General features: G+C 47.4%; 1 protein-coding gene across 4 annotated transcripts in view; it reads right to left on the minus strand.

The window, feature by feature from the left end:
- The window catches only part of map3k13 (mitogen-activated protein kinase kinase kinase 13), a 208,635-nt gene that overhangs the window by 170,218 nt on the left and 13,705 nt on the right, over positions 1 to 24,712 (minus strand). For 2 of the 4 annotated variants that reach the window (XM_072483872.1, XM_072483844.1), the window contains exon 1: positions 6,924 to 7,154. The exons of the other annotated variants lie outside the window; for them this stretch is intronic. The gene's annotated coding sequence lies outside the window, so the exon portion shown is untranslated. Of the gene's footprint in view, positions 1 to 6,923; positions 7,155 to 24,712 lie in introns of those variants that run through there. 4 annotated transcript variants of the gene reach the window in all.

Here is a 24,712-nt window from a genome sequence, read left to right on the forward strand (position 1 = left end):
CTGAACTCTCTCAGGTTTGAAGAGAAAGAGGAAGTCTAATTGAGGGATATAAAATGATAAAAGGTATTGACAAAGTAGACTTAGAGCAGATGCTTCCTTTTGTGGGACAATCTAGAGTGAGAGGTCACAGTTTTCGGATAAGGGGTAGCAGATTTAAAACACAGATGAGGATAAATTACTTCTCTTAAAGGGTGGTGAATCTGTGGAATTCACTGCCTCAGAGTGAGATGGACGCCGAGACTTTGAATAAATTTGAGGAGGAGATAGATTTTTAATGAGTAATGGGTCGAAGGGTTATGGAGAATGGGCAGGGAAGTGGAGTTGAGGCCAAGAGGAGATCAACCATTATCGTTTTGAATAGCGGAGCAGGCTCGAGGGCTGAATTGACTACTCCTGCTCCGAGTTCTTATGTTCTTAAAGGCTCCATTTAGTGGCAACTGACAACATAGTCTGGAAATCATTGGGCCATTCCCCCAGCAATCACACCTGGAGTCTAACAATTCTGCAAATAAGTAAGTTTGATTTTGTGCACCTAATTTGTATTAGGTAGCTATCCTTCACTTATTTCATTTTGTTAACTAATGATAAATAATATAATTATAAATTGTGTGCAATAAAGGGTTACAAGAAAACACATTTTATATTTCCAAGATCTCGGTTTTTAGAATCTATCCTCCGGTAAAGGAGAAAATCCCTTCTCAGTTCTTCTTGTCGGTTAGATGAGCTGGGTAGACTGTCAGAGTCTTCTTCTGGTGGCTCAAATAATCTGGGTAGACTGTCATAGTCTTTTTGTTGTTCACGTGAGCGTGGTAGACTGTCACAGTCGTCTTGCTGTGCACTTGAGCGTGGCAGACTTGCATCGTCTCCTGCTGGTTGCTCAGATAAGGTTGCTAGACCTTCATGGTCGTGTTCATGCAAGGACTGTGCTCTGGAGTCTTGCGTTGCTTCCATCGTGGAGTCTGTCAACGAGCTCGCTGTGGAGGCTTGTATCGCTCTCTCTGTGGAGTCTGGCATTGTTCCCTGTGTGGAGTCATGCAGTGGTCTCGCTGTGGAGTCGATCTGTGCGTTCTCAACGGAGTCGTGCAGTGGTCTCGCTGTGGAGTCTTTCTATGTTCTCTGTGTGGAGACGTGCAGTGGTCTCGCTGTGGAGTCTGTCATCGTTTTCTGTGCGGTGTCGGGGACTCTTTGTGGTGTGTGGACCACTCTCTTGGTGTCAGGCCGCTCTCTGTGGGCTTGTACCGCTCTCTGTCTCTTGGCGTCAGGCCGCAGCAGAATCCTGTACTCATGGGTCGGGATGTCGTCTATGCTGGGCTGAGGATCCTCAAACCGAAGAACTCGTCCATGTCTGTGTCGGATGCTTCAATGTACAACACATCTCGTTGCGGTTCGGATTTGATACTGAGGTTGCCACGTCCAATGATGAAATCATCGTCTGAGTCGTAGTCTTCAAGGACTAAATCATCTCTTAGGGCGGTGCTAACTGCTTGTTGCAGGGTTCTGCGGAGGTTACTTTCAGCTACTGGTTGAGGTTCAGGCATTGTGCTGTCGTTCCAGGTGAAAGAATTGTGTTTTCTGGCTTTAAAATTCTTTTTCACTATTTTCGGACATTTCCCCTTTAAGTGGGCGTGGTCCGGGGCTTCTGAAATCTTGACGCTTGTGATGTCGAGCGTAGGAATGGATTGCGCATGCGCAGATCGCTTTTCCTTCACTGTGCACTCTTTGCAACTGCGCACGCGCGGCTTCTCGCGCATGCGCAAAACACTTTTTCGCCGGTTCGCATCTTCTCGGGAACTGCGCATGAGCGGCTCCTTGTGCAAGATGGCTGCCAATCAAAATTGCCGTTTGCTTCTGTTGCAAGCCTACCTTTGCCTCGTGGTGAGTATAGGTGCCAGTTTTACCGATTTCTGTTGTGTTCACCTCGCAGTAGTTTTCAAACTTGTCCAGGACTGTCTGGAAGTCTCTCTTGTCCTGCCCTTTGGAGTACTTGAAGATTTCTGATGCACTTTCACCCGTAATGGTGTGTAGAAGATCTATCTTCTCAGCATCAGCCACGCCATCTAGGTCGGATGGTACCATGTGAATCTCAAATCTCTGCTTGAATGCACGCTAGTTGACACTGAGATTGCCGTGGTACCTGAGCTGCTGAGGAACCGGAATCTCGATCATCTTGCTTGGGTGCTGTTGCTGGTAGTCACAGATCTTGCTGAGTTGAACTATATAGATTCAACAGGCACTACTGGTGCCATGTTGTGTTATGTACTCTGGGATAACACAGGCTGCAACTCGATGCAGCTTTGACCAAAAGTTACTCCAGACTTTAAAGTAAGTTCAATGTGATTTATTGAACCATTAGCACAGTTCTCTATGAGTTCGACTCTCCTGCTAATCTTGCTATAGTAGCTCAGTCTAACTAACCAGTCTGCTCTAAGCCACGTGGTGGGTGTGATGCTTCTGATCTGCCCCTGTCCTACTCTCGAAGTGTTGCCGGTGGAAAGAGACAGAGCATGTGTGCCCTGTCCTTATATATGGGTTGTGTAATGCCCCCTTGTGGTAGTGTCACCTCTGGGTGTCTTGACTGCCCATTGGTCGTGTCCTATTCTGTGTTCATTAGCTGTATGTCTGCATGTTATGATGTCTGTGGTGCTCCCTCTAGTGTTTACTTAGTCATAGTGTATTACATTAACCCCTTGTGTATTTACAGTGATGCATATCACCACAATGTCAGCATTGTTAAGTGGGTTCTCAAACTCACATAACCATGCAAAACAGGGTCCCACCCATTGTGGGCAGGATCCAGATCGCAAACGTCTTGTGAGATCTAACCAGATCTACCGGCACCGATATGGTTCTGGCAGGACTTGGCTGGTAAATCCCTCCCATTGTCGTGGTACAATGTTGCCAGTCTAATAAAGAACACCAGTGACACAGTGGAGTTTAACAATTTCAGATCATATTCTCTGCCCTCATTTTGTCTCCCTTTAATCTACAGTATGCTAGTTTTGGTATTTCTGTCGTTATTTTCTTTTTCAGATTTCAGACTGCAATTATTCATGATTCTGTCATTCATATTTCCTCTGTACACATTTTTTGTTTCTCTACTTCTCCCATTACCAATGCCTATCCCCTTACACAATCATTCCTTTTGACATTTCAGCTCTCCTGCCTTCCAACACATCTCGACCTTCTCTTTTGTTCTTTATCCCATCTTTCCTTCCTTTCACTTGCTCAAAACCTATTATACCTCTAACTTTTCCCAGTTCTTATACCTCCAACTTTTCCCAGATGAAAGGTCACCAACTGAAATGTTAACTCTGTTCCTCTCTCCACAGATGCCTCCAGACCTGATGAGAATTTCCTGCATTTTCTGTTTTTATTGCTTCAGATTTGTTGATGTATTAAAATGTCTGTGCACATCTATCACTATTTATTTATTTATTTTAAATTTAGAGTACCCAATTCATTTTTCCCAATTAAGGGGCAATTTAGCATGGCCAATCCACCTAGCCTGCACATCTTTGGGATTTGGGGGTGAAACCCACGCAAACACGGGGAGAATGTGCAAATTCCACACGGACAGTGACCTGGGGCCGGGATCGAACCTGGGACCTTGGCGCCATGAGGCAGCAGTGCTAACCACTGTGCCACCGTGCTGCCTTATCCATCACAATTTATTATAGAACCTTCATAGAATATACAAAATTAAAGCCAACATTTTATCCCGAGTTCTTTTGAGCTGGTGCCTGAGATTCATTAGAAACTTACTGATTGATCTTCAGATTTATATAGTTAGCTGGCACTATCTGAAATTCCAATTGGGGGGGGGGTGCCCTAACAGCAGCCTTAAAGGGTCAGGCCAGGCTAGCAATTGCAGGATGCCTATGAGCAATGCCAGGGGATTGCAGCCAGCTCTGGTAATGCCTCCTATCACTGGAACCTGATGCTGGGCCTCTGCTCTTGTACAATTAACATCTTGGGAAATGTGTTAGCCATGGCACAGTGAGAGCATTCTCACTGTGCCAGCACGGTAGCACAGTGGTTAGCACAATGTCTTCACAGCTCCAGAGTCCCAGGTTCGATTCCGGCTTGGGTCACTGTCTGTGCGGAGTCTGCACGTTCTCCCCGTGTGTGCGTGGGCTTCCTCCGGGTGCTCCGGTTTCTTCCCACAGTCCAAAGATGTGCAGGTTAAGTGGATTGGCCATGCTAAATTGCCCTTAGTGTTGGATGGGGTTACTGAGTTATGGGGATAGGGTGGAGGTGTGGGCTTGGGTAGGGTGCTCTTTCCAAGAGCCGGTGCAGACTCGATGGGCCGAATGGCCTCCTTCTGCACTGTAAATTCTATGAAATCTCTCAGCCTGTGAGTTCAAGTCCACTTTCAACACAAAGATCCCACACTAAGACTTGGCAAAGAGCAGGAGAGTTCTCTGCGGTGACCTGGCCAATATTTATCCTGCCATTAACATCACTAAAAGCATTTTATCTGGTCATCATCTCATTTCAAAGGACGTTGCTTCTTATAAATGAGCTACCCCATTTCTCTACATTGCAGCAGTGACTCTTCTTCAGAAAGTACCTTATTAGCTGTAGAGCACCCGCGGACACACTGAGACTTGGAAAGGTGCTGTATAAATGCTTCTTTACTGGTGAACACTTTGTGAGCGAATGCTGTGACCCAATGAATGTCAGATTTGAAAGCATATTTTACACCTTCATCAAGTTTGAAGAGTTGACATCACAAAATTGTTCCAGTACATTTCATCAAGTATTTTGCTGTTAAACCTTTTTTTCCCCTATGGTTTTCACCTGCGGGTGGGGGCACTTCCCCAGAAGTAACGCACCTTCTCCACATCTTGGCAAAGTGGCCGTTTCTTAGGTTTGTTAATTGTGGGACCCTAATTCCATCCAAGCGAGGGGTCAAACTGGGGATTATAAACCCAATCACTAAATATCACCTTGCGTGTTTCAGGGCATTTCCCTGTCTGGGCATTGTTGGAACTGCAATCTTAGCTTCTCGGCGGACAACCTGTTTCTGTAATCTGTTGAAGGCCCTGTCTCAGGCTGGGATTGATGTCCAATCGGACACTTTGTTAACCTTTAGCATCCTGGATATTTATTTGAGATTGGAGGTTCTAGTGTTCTGGTGACATACTGTTGCGTCATACCTCGGTCCCGGGATTCCATTCTGGGTGTGCAATGGGCTAGCTGGGCTGAACAAGCGCTGCAGTAAGGGGAGTGTGTCCTAACTGAACATTCCTGGGATCATAAGCATAAAATCATTCAACTTTCCCACAATTGATGGCTATCCCGGGACTCATACTGGAATGTGCATGTGTGGGCAGGCGAGGTGAGGACCTGACTAGGTTGAACTCTGATATCCCTCACAGCTGAAGATTATCTAACCAATATTATCCAATCTCACACACAAGGAATGGGAAAGTATCAGCAGAAACTCAACCCCAGCAGGTGGAGAGAGGTTACCAGTGCCCACAGAATGTTCCCCAATAGGAGAGGAGGTCAGCAGTGCCCAAGGAATATCGTTCCTGAAGGAGAGTAGGGATGACACTAGGTACACATGGAACTCAAGCCTAGGAGGTGAGACAACAATAATAACGGTTGTGATATTCAATCTAGGGGTTCAAGGCTGCTCCTTTGTTATCCAAGGCATTCAGGGTCAGTGAGCTAAGGACAAATGATGAATATGTTTGGTTTGAATTTACATTTTGACTTTGGTGAACATGTGATATGGACGCACACATTTTATAAATAACTGAGGCCCATTTGTTACGTTTCAAGGTTCTGGATACTTTTAAAACTTTGCTTTCATGGCTGGAGACACCATTCACGGCACTGTAGCACACAGCTTCTGTTCAGTAAGACATGTTACCCATTCACTGAATATCAATATGGTAAATCAGGAATATAAAGAATAGTGGGGGGGTGGGAGGGGGGCGGATTGTGCTGTTAAACGAGGACCTCCTCTGATGCTCGAAAGAGCAGGAGTCCTGGCCCAGCCGGAATGTAACACCATCCAATTACATTGCACTCAACAAAAATTACCGCGGTTGATGCAGAAACAGTCCACAAGTTCTGCAGAATTGATGGACATTTTGTGAGAAAGGGAAGGCACTTTAATCAGGCAGGAGACAGGACTGTATTGAACCAGAGTTCACTGTATTGAATCAGAAGTAACCTCGACATGGGACACTCTTCCGCAGATGCACCAGTGCCACGTATCAGAGGGCAATCTTATCTTTAAATAAGTACATCCAGGAGTAACTACAGAAAGACAGTCCCTCCCCCACCCGTCTCCATCTGCACTATGTACCCACAGTTTGCTCATATCTCCTGAAGGACCTTCCCCATTCTGTGCTGAACACAACACCCTCCCACCCCCAGCCGAACCCCCCACAATCACAATCCAATACAAGTCGGGCCCACATTTAAATCCTTGCTGCTTCACCTCACTGGCAGAACCCTGGCCTCAGGCATCTTAACAGTCTGACAACCATTATATAATGGCAGGGATACTGATTTAATCTACTTCAAACACAAAGATATTTATAACAGGCAAAAGAAAATAACAAAGGGAAGTGTGGCGGGGTAGGGGGGGGGGTTAGTTAGAGGCAGACAGATGGGGAGAGATAGGGAGAGGCAGATGGCAATGAAAAACAAGAGAAGAGTGGACTCTCATCCAAGGCAGGGGTTTGTGCCGGTGACTGATGCTGCTGTTGATAGCAGTCTCTGAGGCAGTCTTTCAGCACCATTTTGTTAGTCAGCTCCTTGTGGTCCAAATGCTCTCTGCACTCCACTGAAAGCAGCATAATAACATTCTGTCCTTCACACCAAGGCAACCTCAGAACCCAACAAAATAAAACAACACAGCCAGCCTGGGCACAGAAGAAGAATCAAATAAAACCATCACTTACTCTGAAAAGAACTCATCCTGCTTTATGTTTTAATTCCCAGTTCCTAAGCATGAGGAAAGATGGTAGGAAGGGAGCCTTGCAGATTAAAACAAAAAAAAATCCTCCCACACGATCTTGCAGCCCACTGCAAACAGCCCAGAAGGTTGCTGACGTCATTGATTCATGAATGGATGTAAATTGGCCTGTTTTAGAATTCAGCACAGGTCTGTGAGTTATAAGAGGAGGGGGTGGAGGAAGTGGGTGGGGGGGTGCTGGAAGCCAATGGGGATGTGTGTAGCTGCAGCCTGGCTCTTACGGATTGAAAGCATTGGCCAGGTTTACTGATTAAGCTGTGCAGCACGTCGTGCCGTGGGCTGCATCAGGATCTTGAATTCTGCCTTGCGTCAGGAGCAGACTGACCTCCCCTAGGCAGCGAGGCCACTGCCGCCCTCATGGGCTGGGTGCTGCCATGACGCACAGCGCTACGTGCGACGGATGATGCCGAGCTGTGCGGGGACAAACATTTTTCCCTGTCAAAACAAGGGATTGCTTCGTCAACTGCATATCAGAAGCAAGGATGAGGCTGGGAAGCTTAAAAAGAGAGCTGGCAAGCTTCACTGAACCCTACACACTTGCAGACTCCTTCTGATGCTGGAGGGGTGGCCTCAAGTAGAGACTCACAATCTCTGAGTTTGTCTTTACCGCTAGTCAAAAACGGGGAGGCTTACTGTACGTAAATCGCCGATCGCCAATCAGGCTGTCAGACCCTAGGCATGCAGCTCTCTGCCTCTATCCCTCACCAGTACTGCATTGAACCATAGAATTCCTACAGTGCAGAAAGAAGACATTCAGCCCATCGAGTCTGCATGACCCTCTGAAAGAGCACCCTACCTATGTCCACACGTCCACCCATTCCTGTAACCCCACTTAATCTGCACATCTTTGGGCACTGAGGAGCAATTTAGCATGGCCAATCCACCTAATCTGCACATCTTTTGACTGTGGGAGGAAACCGGAGCACCCGGATGAAACCCATGCAGACACGGTGAGAAAGTGCAAACTCCAACAGACATTCACCCAAGGCCGGAATTGAACCTGGGCCCCTGGTGCTGTGAGGCAGCAATGTGAGGTAGCCCACCGTGCACCTTGTACAGCTTTCCTCAATGGTGCACTAATAACACATCTTTAGATGTGGATTGACCGACCGCAGCACTCAGTTAGCCATTCAGACAAACAAAGATGTGTTAACAACAGTGGGTCAGAGCACGATTAACACTTCCGGAAAATGCAGCAGTCCCCAGTACTGCACTGGAGCATCACCGTGGATTTTTATGCCCAAATCCTGAAGTGAGACTTGCCAATCATCCCTGTGCTCACTGACATATGCCTGCTTATCAATGCAGCGTCACAAAGTTTCAGGGTTTTTACTTGGGTTCCACAACGTTACAGAGTGTCATAAGGGGCCATTTTAATATAGAATATATCATCACACGGGGTTCAAACTGTTACAGAATGCATATGAACAAGCAAAGTAGGAGAAGAAGTAGGTTCTGTAAAAGGATAATTTAGGCCCAAAACTTTTACTCTGTTTTTATGCACAAATGCTGCCAGACCTGCTGAGTTTATTCAGCATCTTTTGTTTTTATTTCAGATTTCCAGCATCCACAGTATTTTGCTTTTATTTGCAGAAGTAGGCCATTTGGCCCTTTGAGTAAGCCTGCTCTGTCTGCCATTCCATCAGATCACGGCTGATCCTTTTGTGCTTCGAATTCCACATTCCCCACCTATCCCTAATAACCTTTAATCCCCTTGCTTAACAAAATATCTACATCTGCCTTCAAAATATCCAGTGACCCCGCTTTCACTTCCTTCTGAGACAGAGGGCAGGATTTTCCAAGTCCGCGCCGCGGTGGAGAATCGCCGGGGGGGTGGGGGGGGGGATGCATGAATCCTGCCATGCCGCTCCGACGCTGGGCCACCAACCGGAGAATCAGCGCCAATTGCGCCGGCGCAACTGTGCGACATTGGAGGCATTACCTGGCCGGCAGGAGATTCACTCTCCTCACTGACCAACGGTCGGTTGCCTTCATGTTCAATAACACACAGCGGGGTAAGATCAAAAATGATAAAGTCTTGAGGTGGAGGATCGAGCTCTCCACCTACATTTACGAGATTTTGTATCACCCCAGTAAGCTCAACGAGCCCCCCGATGCCCTGTCCCGAGGTACATGCGCCAGTGCACAAGTGGACCGACTCCGGACCCTGCACGACGATCTCTGTCACCCGGGAGTCACCCACTTTTACCACTTCATTAATGCCCACAATCTGTCCTACTCCACCGAGGAAGGCGGGGCTGTCACCAGAGACTGCCAGGTCTGCGCGGAGTGTAAACCGCACTTCTACCGGCCAGACCGTGCACGCCTGGTGATGGCCTCCCGCCCCTTTGAACGCCTCAGCGTGGACTTCAAAGGGCCCCTCCCCTCCACCGACCGCAACACGTACTTTCTTAATGTGGTCGACGAGTATTCCCGATTCCCCTTCGTTGTCCCATGCCCCGATATGACATCTGCCACCGTCATCAAAGCCCTCAACACCACCTTCGCTCTGTTCGGTTTCCCCGCCTACGTCCACAGCGACCGGGGATCTCATTTATGAGCGAGGAGCTGTGCCAGTACCTGCTCAACAGGGGCATTGCCTCGAGCAGGACGATCAGTTACAACCCCAGGGGAAATGGGCAGGTGGAGCAGGAGACTGGGACGGTCTGGAGGGCCGTCCAGCTGGCCCTATGGTCCAGAAATCTCCCGGCCTCCCGCTGGCAGGAGGTCCTCCCGACGCACTTCACTCCATTCGGTCACTCCTGTTCACCGCGACCAACGAAACCCACCATGAACGTCTCTTTGCCTTCCCCAGGAGGTCCACCTCCGGGGTTTCGCTCCCACGTGGCTGGCAACTCCAGGACCTGTTCTCCTCCGCAAGCACGTGCGGCTCCACAAGGCGGACGCGTTGGTTGAGAGGGTACAGCTACTCCACGCGAACCTGCAGTACGCCTAAGTAGCGTACCACGACGGCCACCAAGACACAGTCTCCCCTCCGGGATCTGGCATCAGCTGGGACCCCACACGCCTCCCTCCTCTGCCCCGGCGACACCCTCCCCTCCCCCAGCGCACCCCACCACAGCCCCCTCTCCAGGACAATCCGTCCTCCCCTTGCTCCCACCCGGGGATGAAGAGGATTTCGACACGCACCCGGAGTCACCGAAGACCAAGCCGACGCCTGAGTCGCCACCGGCACTGCGGCGTTCTCAACGACAGATCAAGGCGCCCCGATCGTCTAACTTTGTAACCTTCTCTGTAATTTAAAAACCAATCTGTATGTATATAGTTTTCCCCCACCCCCGCTGGACTAATTTTTAACAGCGGGTGAATGTGGGAGTCACCACTGTTGTATTATATTGCATATATGGATATTACGGCAAGGCCCCTGTACTACATGTATGGGGGTAGATCCCCGCCTGCTGGCTCCGCCCAGGAGGCGGAGTATAAATATGTGTGCTCTCCGAACAGCAGCCATTTCATAAGCTGTTGTAGGAGGCCACACATCTGTGTAATAAAGTCTTGATTACATTCTACTCTCGTCTCGACGTAATTGATAGTGCATCATTACTTTAATAAATTAGTTTGCTGAAGTTGAAGACGCGTGGTTTCTTCAGGATCACACCATCAGACTATCGGCATCAACAGCAACAGCAACTAGTAATGCCATACATTACTAGACCCAGTTATATAACAGAGGGAAGGATGAAAACACTATTGCAATGTTATGTTTGGGGATTTACTGTCCTTTGACATTGGGTTCTCCGCGATTCCCTTCTCAGGTGTGGTGAGCGAGCCGACATCTCCCAGAATCTTCCTCGTTCACTTCTCACTGCTGGCCTCTGTTGGATGCCCTGATTAGCCCCTCGTTTTATATTGTCTCTCAATGTTTTCCAACCAAAATGCATCACTTTACACTTCCTCACATTAATCTTCATCTGCCATCTGTCTGCCCATTCCACCAACCTGTCTATGTCCTTTTGAAGCTTCACACTGTCCTCTTCACAGTTTACAATACTTCTAAGTTTTGTGTCACCCGCAAACTTTGAAATTGTCTTCTGCACATCAAGATCTAGATCATAAATATATATCAGGAAAAGCAAGGACCCCAAGGGCCAGCCCCCTGCCTTTTGCCGTACCCTTGAACATTGTTATAGAACATATCACCAGCATTCTATACCATTGAAGAATGGATCATCAAAATAGATTCAAACTGTTACAGAGTGCATTATCGCAAGGTTTCATAATGTTAGAGTCATTATGGCACAGAAGAAGGCCATTTGGCCCAAGGAGTCCATGCCCAATGCATCATCGCTAGGCAATGATAGTTACAGAACGCATCATCACTAGTATTTCATACTGTCACAGCACTTAACATCACAAGTATCTATACAGATACAGAGCACATCAAAAGGCTTTAAACTAGTAACACAGGGGTGAGGATGTCCAGGAAATTAAATTAGCCTAACTATAAACAAAGCAGCTCCTGGAGAAGGTGGAGGACCTAGAGAATAGATCCCGCCGGCAGAACTTGAGAATCGTTGGGCTCCTGGAGTAGGGTCCGAAGGAGTGGACGCTGGAGCATACATCGCAGATATGTTTGAGAAACTGCTGGGGGATGGAGAATTCCCCCGACCCTTGGAGGTGGACAGGGCTCACAGAGCACTCGCGAGGAAGCCGCGAACGGGAGACCCCCCCCCCCCCCACCCCCGAGGGCAATGGTGGTGAGATTCCACAGGTATTTGGATAAGGAGCACATTCTACAGTGGGCCAAGCAGACATGGAGCTGTAAGTGGGCCAACAGTATCCTGCGGGTTTACCAGGACCTGAGTGTGGAGGTGGCCAGGAGAAGAGCAGGCTTCAACCAGATCAGGTCGATTCTTTTTATGAAAAAGTTCGGACCGTTGTATCCGGCCCGTCTCTGGGTCACGTATGAGGAACAGCACTTTTATTTTGAGTCGCCTGAGGACGCGCTGGACTTGGTGAAAAGGAAAGGACTGGTGGTGGACTGAGAACTTTTGAACTTTGCTGCAGCGTTCATGTTTTTTGTTTTTTCTTTTTGCTTCTCTGTTCTTTAAAAAAAAGTTTCTCGTTTTTCGATTTGTTTTGTGGAAGCTGTTTGTAATGCCTTCTGTATTGATTTGGGACCAATGGCAGAGCTGAGTGAGTTAAGGTTTTCATTTGCACTGTTGGGGATTGGAGGTGTGCTTGCTTAGATTTTGGTGTTTTTCTGTCGGGCAATTGTGTGGGGATTATTTGATGTTGGAGTATGTTTGTATGAGCGGGGGGGGGGGGGGGGGGGGGGGGGGGGACACAATAGGTGGGAGACTATCCGGCGCCAGGGATGGGGGCTACCAAGCTAGCTGGGCGGGCTAGCTCACGGAAGCGCAGTGGGGGATGTGCATATGTTTGGCTTATTGGTTGGGTTACAGAGTGTTGTTACTAGGGGGTGAGGGGTGGGAAATGTTCTGCTGACGAGGGAGGGACTTGGGCCAAGGGACAGAGAGGAGGTTAGGGGCGGAGGCTGCCTGGGGGCAGGCCGGTGGGGGTGCGGAGCATGGGTTGGAGGCGGGCCCAAAAAACGGATGGCTGATCGGCGAAGGGGGGGGCAATGAATTCCCCAACTAGGCTGATCACCTGGAATGGTCGAAGGTTAAATGGGCCGGTCAAAAGGGCACGTGTGTTCGCGCATCTTAGGGGACTGAAGGCGGACGTGGTAATGTTGCAGGAGACGCACCTTAGAGTAACGGACCAGATTAGATTGAGGAAAAGCTGGGTCAGTCAGATCTTTCACTCGAGACTGGATTCAAAGACTAGAGGGGTCGCGATCCTGATCAATAAGCGGGTGGTGTTTGAGGTGGGTAGAATAGTTTCGGATGTGGGAGGTCGGTACATTATGGTCAGTGGGAAACTGGAGGGGGTGCAGGTGGTATTAGTAAATGTGTATGCGCCAAATTGGGATGATGTGGAGTTTATAAAGAGGATGCTGGGGAAGATACCGGACCTGGACTCGCACAGGTTGGAAATGGGAGGGGACTTCAACACCGTTATTGACCCTGGCTTGGACTGGTCAAGCTCGAAAACGGGCAGGGTGCCAGCAATGGCAAAGCAACTAAAAGGGTTCATGGAGCAGATGGGGGTGGGGGGGGTGGATCCATGGAGATTTGGGCAGCCGAGGGTGAAGGAGTTCTCCTTCTACCCACACGTGCATAAAGTGTACTCCCGGATCGATTTCTTCATTTTGAGCAGGGCCTTGCTGGCTGGGGTGGTGGACACGGGGTACTCGGCGATCACAATCTCAGTCCGTGCTCCGCACTGGGTTGACCTGCAGGTTAGTAAAGACAGTAACCAGCGCCCGCACTGGAGGTTAGATGTGGGACTTTTGGCTGACGAAGGGGTGTGCGAGCGGCTGAGGATATGTAAAAAAGTGTGTGACTACCAATATGTCAGAAATAGAATTGATAAAAGATATATATTTTTTAATTTAGAGTGCCCAATTTTGTTTTCTCAATTGAGGGGCAATTTCGCATGGCCAATTCACCTACCCAGCACATTTTTGGGTTGTGGGGGTGAGACCCATACAGACATGGGTTTATAAAATATAATAAAGTATTAATCACACTAACAGGTCTACAGACACCCACCAATTAAAAAATGTGCAAAATACTAGGAAAATGAGTAAAACGCATAGAATAATAATCTGGTAATCGTGGATGAGCAATGGCAAAGGAAAAATATTGAGGAAAGGAGTACACGGATAGCAGGGAAGGGCATGACAGGGAAGAATATGGAGAAATTAGAAGAGAAGTGAAAGACACAACTCGGAGGACAAAGAGGAATTAGGGAACTATATTATCAAGGAACATAGAATCATAGACTTTTACAGGACAGAAGAAGGCTTTTTCGGCCCACCATGTCTGCACCGGCTTCCAACAGATCTACCCAGCCCTACCTCTGTAGCCCTGTAAATCCATATTAAAGGCAGATAAATAAAAAAGAACACGGGGATAGTGTTACGATCCCCTGGGCTAGGGCGTGGCCAATTCCAGCCCCCTTGTGTTGCAACAGAATTGAGTTAGCCAACAATTCTTAGAAAAATAGTCTAAATCTTTGGCCCTTGGCAGCCCGATAATTACAGTCACCAGGTTTGTAAACACAATTACATTTTATATATAACGAGAACTATAATGAAATATGCAGCAAATACAACTGGTTAACTATCATCCAATTCCTAATCCCCCACTTTAACTTGTCCCCCATCCTCTACACACACACACGACAGACAAACAGAAGGGAAGAGAGGGGTGAATAATAATAACTAAAAGGAAAAAAAAGTCTTTGTTTCAGATGGTTGTCTTTAACACACTGTCCTTCAAACCAGGCTTTCAAGTCAAAATATCTGTTTTCCAGTCTGTAATGGTTTTCACTGTTGATTCATTCAGGGCTCTGCAGTTTCAGAAATACAGCTACTCACAGCCTTTCTCAAAAGAGAGAGAGAGAGAGAGAGAGAAGAGAGCAGGTCCTTTCCCCTGTGTGTCCTTCGGTCTCTGGAAATCATGAAATCATCTCATTCAGGCAGATCCAATCACCAGCTGTTACTGGGCAGAATACGCCTTTTGGCCAATTCTTTGGCCATCAATCAACCAACCAAACCGAGTCCCACCCCATCCCTCACATGCCGAAAAGCCTGAGTTCTCCTGTTCGAAAAACCAGCACCATATTACTAAATAAACTAAACCAATTCAAAGAGCAGAGGATGTTTAGGCTGGATGTCGAAAAGAGAAGGCTTAAAGATGCTGGCCTAATAGAGCTTTAAAAATTCTGGAAGATTTTTTTTTTAAACAAACATTATTTAAGGCATTTATGATTTTATAACAACAAAAGACAAAAATACATATGTGAACACAATTCAGTACATAACACCCCCCCCAACCAACAACCATACCCCTGCCAACATAGCTTATACGCAATTCCCAAGTCCTTCCATCTCCTCTCGCTGATCCCACCTAAACTAAACTAACTCCCCCTACCCCCCTCATTCCCTAACCCCCCCCCCACTTATTGTATTTGCGAACAATTTAGTTTTCCCCAAATACGTCAATAAACGGCTGCCACCTCCGGACAAACCCTAACATTGATCCTCTCAGGGCAAACTTAATTTTCTCAAGCCTGAGAAACCCGGCCATGTTGCTAACTCATACCCCTGATTCTGGAGGCTCCGGGTCCCTCCATGCTAATAAGATCCGTTTCCAGCCTACCAAGGAGGCAAAGGCCAAAACGTCAGCCTCTCTCGCCCCCTGGACTCCCGGGTCTTCCGACACTCCAAAGATCACCACCTCTGGACTCGGTGCCACCCTCATTTTTAGCACCTTGGCACTGACATCGGCAAATCCCTGCCAGAATCCCCTAAGCTTCGGACATGCCCGAAAAAAGGGCACATGATTTGCGGGCCCTCCTGCACACACCTGTCCTCTACCCCAAAAAACCTGCTCATCCGGGCCACTGTTGTGTGTGCCCGGTGAAGTTATGGAAGGTATTAATAGAGTGAGCGAGATTATTTCCACTTGTGACGAAGAGCTAAACTAAAGGCTATCAGCATCAGAGAAATAACCAGCACCGCCTAGTGTTTTGTGCATATCTATTCCCCCCCCCCACCAAATCCCTCTGGTCCTCTACCCCATTTAGACATTTTTAAAAAATGTTTTAATCCCATCCTTAAATTACAGAGCAAACCCTTAATCCACCTCATTGTTTGCTCCAAAACGCAATTCAAATTGAACCCAATTCAAGGTCTCCACAAGAGAGACATACAAGATCCAAGCTGACAAGAAAAGGCTTTGCACCTCATATTGGACTTGATCTGACGCTTGATCTTAGCCAAAAGGCCAAGAAACAATACCCTGTTTAGACATTTTCTAAGTTTACTAGATTGATACATGGAATGATCAAGTTGTCTTGTGAGGATAAGTTGGAACGGTTGGGCTTTTTTCCACTGACGTTTAGAAGAGTGAGGGGTGACTTAATTAAAGTATATAAGGCCCTGAATGGTATTGACAAGGTGGACGTTGAAAGGATGTTTCCTCTTAGTGAGTCCAGACTAGGGGGCACTGTTCTAAAATTAGGATCACCCCGATAGGACAGAGATGAGGAGAATTATTTTATTTCAGAGGGTTGTGCGACATTGGAACTTTCTGCCTGGTTTCCTCCGGGTGCTCCGGTTTCCTCCCACAAGTCCCGAAAGACGTGCTGTTAGGTAATTTAGGCAATTTGGACATTCTGAATTCTCCCTCCGTGTACTCGAACAGGCGGTGGAATATGACGACTAGGGTATTTTCACTGTAACTTCATTGCAGTGTTAATGTAAGCCTACTTGTGACAATAAGTGAGCCTTACTTCAGTGGTAGGGAAATTACTGGAGAGAATTCTTCGAGACAGGATCTACTCCCATTTGGAAGCAAATAGACGTATTAGTGAGAGGCAGCATGGTTTTGTGAAGGGGAGGTCGTGTCTCACTAACTTGATCGAGTTTTTTGAGGAGGTCACTAAGATGATTGATGCAGGTAGGGCAGTGGATGTTGTCTATATGGACTTCAGTAAGGCCTTTGACAAGGTCCCTCATGGTAGACTAGTACAAAAGGTGAAGTCACATGGGATCAGGGGTGAGCTGGCAAGGTGGATACAGAACTGGCTAGGTCATAGAAGGCAGAGAGTAGCAATGGAAGGATGCTTTTCTAATTGGAGGGCTGTGACCAGTGGTGTTCCACAGGGATCAGTGCTGGGACCTTTGCTGTTTGTAGTATATATAAATGATTTGGAGGAAAATGTAACTGGTCTGATTAGTAAGTTTGCAGACGACACAGAGGTTGGTGGAATTGCGGATAGCGATGAGGACTGTCAGAGGATACAGCAGGATTTAGATTATTTGGAGACCTGGGCGGAGAGATGGCAGATGGAGTTCAATCCGGACAAATGTGAGGTAATGCATTTTGGAAGGTCTAATGCAGGTAGGGAATATACAGTGAATGGTAGAACCCTCAAGAGTATTGAAAGTCAAAGAGATCTAGGAGTACAGGTCCACAGGTCACTGAAAGGGGCAACACAGGTGGAGAAGGTAGTCAAGAAGGCATACGGCATGCTTGCCTTCATTGGCCGGGGCATTGAGTATAAGAATTGGCAAGTCATGTTGCAGCTGTATAGAACCTTAGTTAGGCCACACTTGGAGTATAGTGTTCAATTCTGGTTGCCACACTACCAGAAGGATGTGGAGGCTTTAGAGAGGGTGCAGAAGAGATTTACCAGAATGTTGCCTGGTATGGAGGGCATTAGCTATGAGGAGCGGTTGAATAAACTCGGTTTGTTCTCACGGGAACGAAGGAGGTTGAGGGGCGACCTGATAGAGGTCTACAAAATTATGAGGGGCATAGACAGAGTGGATAGTCAGAGGCTTTTCCCTGGGGTAGAGGGGTCAATTACTCGGGGGCATAGGTTTAAGGTGAGAGGGGCAAGGTTTAGAGTAGATGTACGAGGCAAGTTTTTTACGCAGAGGGTAGTGGGTGCCTGGAACTCGCTACCGGAGGAGGTAGTGGAAGCAGGGCCGATAGTGACATTTAAGGGGCATCTTGACAAATACATGAATAGGATGGGAATAGAGAGATACGGACCCAGGAAGTGTAGAAGATTGTAGTTTAGTCGGGCAGCATGGTCGGCACGGGCTTGGAGGGCCGAAGGGCCTGTTCCTGTGCTGTACATTTCTTTGTTCTTTGTTTGTTCTTTGTAATAAAGATTATTATTATGGAAGGCGGTGGAAGCGAGGACACTGGATACTTTTAATGGCAAGGATATATAGATTCTTGTTAGGCAGGGGGATCAAAGGTTATCAGGGGGATGTGGAAGTCAACACTCAGCCATGATCTTATTGAATGGTGGTGCAAGCCCAAGGGGCCAGATAGCCTACTTTCACTCCTACTTTGAGTGTTCATATATAAAGAAACATGTGGCCTCTTTATATTTTCCTATCAAAATGTGCTACCTTACACATGCTATTAGATAAATCACCACCACAGAGTGTTAAAAAGGCACCATTGCGAGGGGCATAGTACAAGTCAGGAGTGCGATGGAATACTCTCCACATGCCTGGATAGAGCAGCTCCAAAAAAACTCAAGAAGTTCAATACTGTCAGGACAAATTACCCCATTTGATTGGCATCCCATCCACCACATACCTTAAACCTTCACTCCCTCCAGCACCAATGCGCAATAGCATCTATCAACCCTGCAACCACTACCAAGATTCCTTAGACAGCACCTTCCAAACCCATGACCACTACCATCCAGAAGGACAAGAGCATCAGATACCTGGGAACCCCACCACCCGGAGGTTCCCCTCCAAGTCACTCACCACCCTGACTTGGAAATATATCGCCGTTCCTTCACTGTCGTTGGGACAAAATCCTGGAAATCCCATGCTAACGGGACAGCACGGGAGCGTTGTGGATAGCACAATCGCTTCACAGCTCCAGGGTCCCAGGTTCGATTCTGGCTTGGGTCACTGTCTGTGCGGAGTCTGCACATCCTCCCCGTGTGTACGTGGGTTTCCTCCGGGTGCTCCGGTTTCCTCCCACAGTCCAAAGATGTGCAGGTTAGGTGGATTGGCCATGATAAATTGCCCTTAGTGTCCAAAATTGCCCTTAGTGTTGGGTGGGGTTATTGGGTTATGGGGATAGGGTGGAAGTGTTGACCTTGGGTAGGGTGCTCTTTCCAAGAGCCGGTGCAGACTCGATGGGCCGAATGGCCTCCTTTTACACTGTTAATTCTATGATAACAGCACAGTGGGTGTACTTACACCTCAGGGACTGTAGTGGTCCAAGAAGCCAACTCACTGTCACCTTCTGAAGGGCAATTAGGGATGGGCAATAAATGCTGCCCTAACCAGCGATGCCCACATCCCGTAAATGAATTTTTTTAAACCCAGAAGGGCAAGACAAGTAGGCGTATGGGAGCACCACCACCTGCAAGGTTCCCTCCAAGTCACACACTGTCCTGACCTGGAATTATATTGTCATTCCTTTACTGTCACTGGGCATAATCCTGGAACTCCTTCCCTAACGGCACCGTGGATGTACCCACACCACAGGGACTGCAGCGGTTCAACAAGGCAACTCACCATCACCTTCTCAAGGGCAATTTGGATGGTCAATAAATGCTGGCCTAGCCAGTGACACTCACATTTCATGAACAAATAAAGTAAACAAGAATAACAATGTTTTTGTGCATTATCACTTCAAATTTCATATATTTAAAGAAAACTAAGGGTTCCAAATCACTACTGAACACCTCACCACTAGGTGTCCACACACTGCAAATCACAAAGTATCCATTCTGTTGTAGAACACATCATCACAAGGGTTTCAGGGCATCACCACCAGAGGGCCTTAAGGTTAGAAAACATCGGAGTCCAGAAGTTCAGAGAATGTTTAAGCACCTGTGCGGGGTGGGGGTTCTGTGTATAACACATCACAAGGTAAGCTGCGAAAAGCAGTAATGCTAAATATCACACCCATATAGACTTTTGAAACATTCATTCATGGGATGTGGGCATTGCTGGTTAGGCCAGGACTTATTGCCCATCCCTAGTTGCCCTTAAGAAGATGATGGTGAGCTGCCTTCTTGAACCGCTGCAGTCCATGTGGTGTAGGTACACCCACTGTGCTTTTGGTGAGGGTGTTCCAGCCCTCCAATTAGAAAAGCATCCTTCCATTGCTACTCTCTGCCTTCTATGACCTAGCCAGTTCTGTATCCACCTTGCCAGCTCACCCCTGATCCCATGTGACTTCACCTTTTGTACTAGTCGACCATGAGGGACCTTGTCAAAGGCCTTACTGAAGTCCATATAGACAATATCCACTGCCCTACCTGCATCAATCATCTTTGTGACCTTCTCGAAAAACTCTATCAAGTTAGTGAGACACGACCTCCCCTTCACAAAACCATGCTGCCTCGCACTAATACGTCCATTTGCTTCCAAGTGGGAGTAGATCCTGTCTTGAAGAATTCTCTCCAGTAATTTCCCTACCACTGAAGTAAGGCTCACCGGCCTGTAGTTGCCTGGATTATCCTTGCTACTCTTCTTAAACAGAGGAACAACATTGGCTATTCTTCAGTCCTCCGGGACATCACCTGAAGACAGTGAGGATCCAAAGATTTCTGTCAAGGCCTCAGCAATTTCCTCTCCAGCCTCCTTCAGTATTCTGGAGTAGATCCCATCAGGCCCTGGGGACTTATCTACCTTAATATTTTTTAAGATGCCCAACACCTCGTCTTTTTGGATCTCAATGTGACCCAGGCTATCTACACACCCTTCTCCAGACTCAACATCTACCAATTCCTTCTCTTTGATGAATACTGATGCAAAGTATTCATTTAGTACCTCACCCATTTCCTCTGGCTCCACACATAGATTCCCTTACCTATCCTTCAGTGGGCCAACCCTTTCCCTGGCTACCCTCTTGCTTTTTATGTACGTGTAAAAAGCCTTGGGATTTTCCTTACCCCTATTTGCCAATGACTTTTCGTGACCCCTTCTAGCCCTCCTGACTCCTTGCTTAGGTTCCTTCCTACTTTCCTTATATGCTGGATAATGTGGTAAAGAACCAAGCTGAATTCAGAAAATGCAGAGGGGAACTGAAAAAAGAAATGAAGAGCAAAGAGAAAGTGAGATAAGATTAATGGGTTACATAAAGAGTTATCTAAGAGAAGAAGGGGCAGCTGACCAAAACAGAAGTCTAATGGAAGAAGAGAGGTCCTAACTGAATACTTTGCATTTGACTTCATGAAGTAGATGGTTCTGCCAATGTTTAAACACAAGGTGAAGGAGTAGATAAATTGAATGGGGAGAAATAGATAAAGTGAAAGCACTTACAAGATTGTGTGGTGATTGTCCCTTTAAGCACAACACAACAGGGTAAGGGTCACCTGGGCTGGGTGAACAATTGGGGTGGGAAATCACCCCAAGGGGAGGAGGCAAAACAGGAAAGTCATTATGGTGCATCTTAGGTTTGGATGAAATGTCACTGACCTGGAAATATTTAGCGTGATTCACCCACTGGGCATGATCCAGAACAGCATATTTAAATGAGCCACTAGGCTCATTTAAATACCCAGACGCCGCTTTCACCAAGTTCCCAGCAGTCATCAGTCCTACCTGCGAGCCCTCAGCCGGGCACCATTTAGCACTACTTTCCACAAACGTTGACCAGAAGTGATGACACCTAGGAGGGGTCTCACAGGCCATTAGAAACCCCCGGGTAGTCGGGGACAGGGCAAGGTGGAACCATGGCCTTGGCATTGCCAGTATGGTGCCCTGGCAGTGTAACCCGGGCTCTGCCAGGTTGCCAGTGCCAAGGTGCCCAGTTGGCACTGCCATGGTCGGGCCCAGGCGGGGCTTGCCATTTGAGGGGAGGGTTCCAGGGGCTACAAGAAGGTTGGTAGGTTGTAGAGGGGGTCCAGAAAACAGGGTGGGGAGTAACTTAAAGGAGGGGTGCAGAGATCAGCGCTGCAGTCCAAATTGTCCCCCAATCCCAAGGCGTTCTACACTCATGTGAGAAATAAGAGGATGATCAGAGTGAGAGTAGGGCCGATCAGGGATAGTGGAGGGAACTTGTGCCTAGAGTCTGAGGTGATGGGGGAGGCCCTAAATGAATATTTTGCTTCAGTATTCACGAGAGAGAGGGACCTTGTTGCTCATGAGTGTCATGATATTCAGGTGAACATCATAGCACATCCATACATACATAATGATGGACAGATCAACGGACCAATCAACACACACAACACGACAGCCAATCACAGACAAGAGCATACACAGTACAAAACAGGGAACACAACACTTCCTGGGCACTCGAGCAGGAGACGGCTCAGGGCACAGGCCTCATTGCCAGCCACTCAGACATTCACCATGTGCTGAGTACCAGAGTTTACTATGTTATATGTGTATCAGAGTACCCAACACTTCAATGAGAACAGTGTGAACCAGGTTAATAGACTCGAACAGGTTGATATTAAGAAGGAGGATGTGCTGGAAATTTTGAAAAGCATCAGGATAGATAAGTCCCCTAGGCCTGACAGGATATACCCGAGGTTACTACGTGAAGCGAGGGAGGAGATTGCTGCGCCGTTGGCGATGATCTTTGCATCCTCACTCTCCACCGTAGTACCGGATGATTGGAGGGAGGTGAATGTTGTTCCCCTGTTCAAGAAAGGGAATAGGGAAATCCCTGGGAATTACAGACCCATCAGTCTTACATCTGTGGTAAGCAAATTTTTGGAAAGGATTCTGAGAAATAGGATTTATGATTATTTAGAAAAACATAGTTTGATTAAAGATAGTCAGCATGGCATTGTGAGGGGCAGGCCATGCCTCACAAGCCTCATTGAATTCTTTGAGGATGTGACGAGACACATTGATGAAGGCTGGGCAGTGGATGTGGTGTATATGGATTTCAGTAAGGCATTTGATAAGGTTCCCCATGGTAGGCTCATTCAAAAGTTAGAGGGCATGGGATACAGGGAAATTTTGCTGTCTGCATACAGAATTGGCTGGCCAAAAGAAGATAGCAAGTGGTAGTGGATGGAAAGTATTCCACCTGGGGGTCGGTGACCAGTGGCGTCCCGCAAGGATCTGTTCTGGGACCTCTGCTCTTTGTGGTTTTTATAAATGACTTGGATGAGGAAGTGGAAGGGTGGGTTAGTAAGTTTGCCGATGACATGAAGGTTCGGGGAGTTGCAGATAGTGTTGAGGGTTGTTGCAGGTTACAGCAGGACATTAACAGGATGCAGAGCTGGGCTGAGAAGTGGCCGATGGAGTTCAACCTTGATAAAAGTGAAGTGATTCATTTTGGAAGGTCGAATTAGAATGCTGAATACAGGGTTAAAGGCAGGATTCTTGGAAGTGTGGAGGAACAGAAGGATCTTGGGGTCCACGTACATAGATCCCTCAAAGTTGCCACCCAGGTTGATAGGGTTGTTAAGAAGGCGTATGGTGTGTTGACTTTCAGTAACAGGGGGATTGAGTTTAAGAACCGCGAGGTTTTGCTATAGAGTTATAAAACTCCAGTTAGACCACATTTGGAATATTGTGTCCAGTTCTGGTCGCCTCATTATAGGAAGGATGTGGATGCTTTGGAGAGAGCACAAAGGAGATTTACCAGGATGCTGCCTGGACTGGAGGGCATGTCTTACGAAGAAAGGTTGAGGGAGCTAGGGCTTTTCTCACTGGAGCGAAGAAGGCGGAGAGGTGACTTGATAGAGGTGTACAAGGTGATGAGAGGCATGGATAGAGTGGATAGCCAGAGACTTTTCCCCAGGGTGGAAATGGCTGTCACGAGGGGGACATAATTTTAAGGTGATTGGAGGAAGGTATAGGGGAGATGTCAGAAGTAGGTTCTTTACACAGAGAATGGTGGGTGTGTGGAATGCACTGCCAGCAGAGGTGGTGGAGTCAGAATCATTAGGGACATTTAAGTGACTCTTAGAGAGGCACATGAACAGCAGTAAATTGAAGGGGTGTAGGTTAGGTTGATCTTAGATTAGGATAAATGTTCGGCACAACATCGTGGGCTGAAGGGCCTGTACTGTGCTGTACTGTTCTATGTTCTATGTTCTCCGAGGAGCCGGTCATGCTAATGAGATCAGCCCACAAGTACAGGAAATCAATTAAAATGTGGCCTTGGCAGGGAGGAACTCCCCGAGGTCCAAAACACCGGCAAAGTCCTGGTGAATAGCGGGATGAATCTCGAGGCTGCAGCCGCTGAGAAACACCCTTCTAAACTTGCGTGAAAGCAGACTTATTTCAAGTCCGCTGAATCGCGCCCATTACCTGTGTTCCTCTTTCCGCAGATGCTACCAGACCTGCCTGACCCATCCCCGCACCCGTACTCTAACCCATAGACACCTCTCAGTTTGTGACCTTGGGAAGAGCCTGAAAATTCATCCCTCTACCTTCATCCCCACCTTCCAACTAAAATTCCATTTTCATCCGTATAATTCATCACAACTCCCCTCCATAACTGTTCCATACACACGTTTTCCACCTCCATCTCTACCCTCCATCCCTGTTCTCTGCCCTTACTCTCCACTAACACCCCCACACTCCCGCATCAATCCCACCATGTACCCGCCATCCTGACACTCTGTCCCCATCGTTACACACTGTCTCTCCAACAAAACGCTAGTACATTTAGTCCTGTCTCTCACCCACTGGCTGTGTAATGAGTGATGGTACAGTGTTTCCTCACTCTCTATTGATGTGTCTTTAAACTGAGCACTCGTACAGTAAGGTCCGTCTGTCTCTATAAACCAGTGGTACAGTAACACCTGTCTCATTCTTGTTATGAATGAATGGTTTTAGAAGATTATTATTGTAGTGAGCTCTGTAAGTCGTAATACATGATCAAGTAATGTTAAGCAAGTCCAGGCAAATGATCACTAGATGGCCACACTAACAAGACCTATAAAAAGGTTTTCCTGCTCTTTCCTGGAGGAGTGTGTGTTAGGAGTGTGGAGAGTGTCATAATATGCACCCATGCACATCATGAGGTAAAAGCAGGCAGTAACAGACACCCAGGTGAGCCAATCAATATACAGAACAGAACACGACCAATCACAAGACAGGCCACCAGAGGGGGGGGCTTCCACCTATAAAACACACAAGGCATCAGCACT

Source organism: Scyliorhinus torazame, chromosome 2, assembly GCF_047496885.1.
Source record: "Scyliorhinus torazame isolate Kashiwa2021f chromosome 2, sScyTor2.1, whole genome shotgun sequence".
In the NCBI taxonomy this organism is placed as follows: domain Eukaryota; kingdom Metazoa; phylum Chordata; class Chondrichthyes; order Carcharhiniformes; family Scyliorhinidae; genus Scyliorhinus; species Scyliorhinus torazame.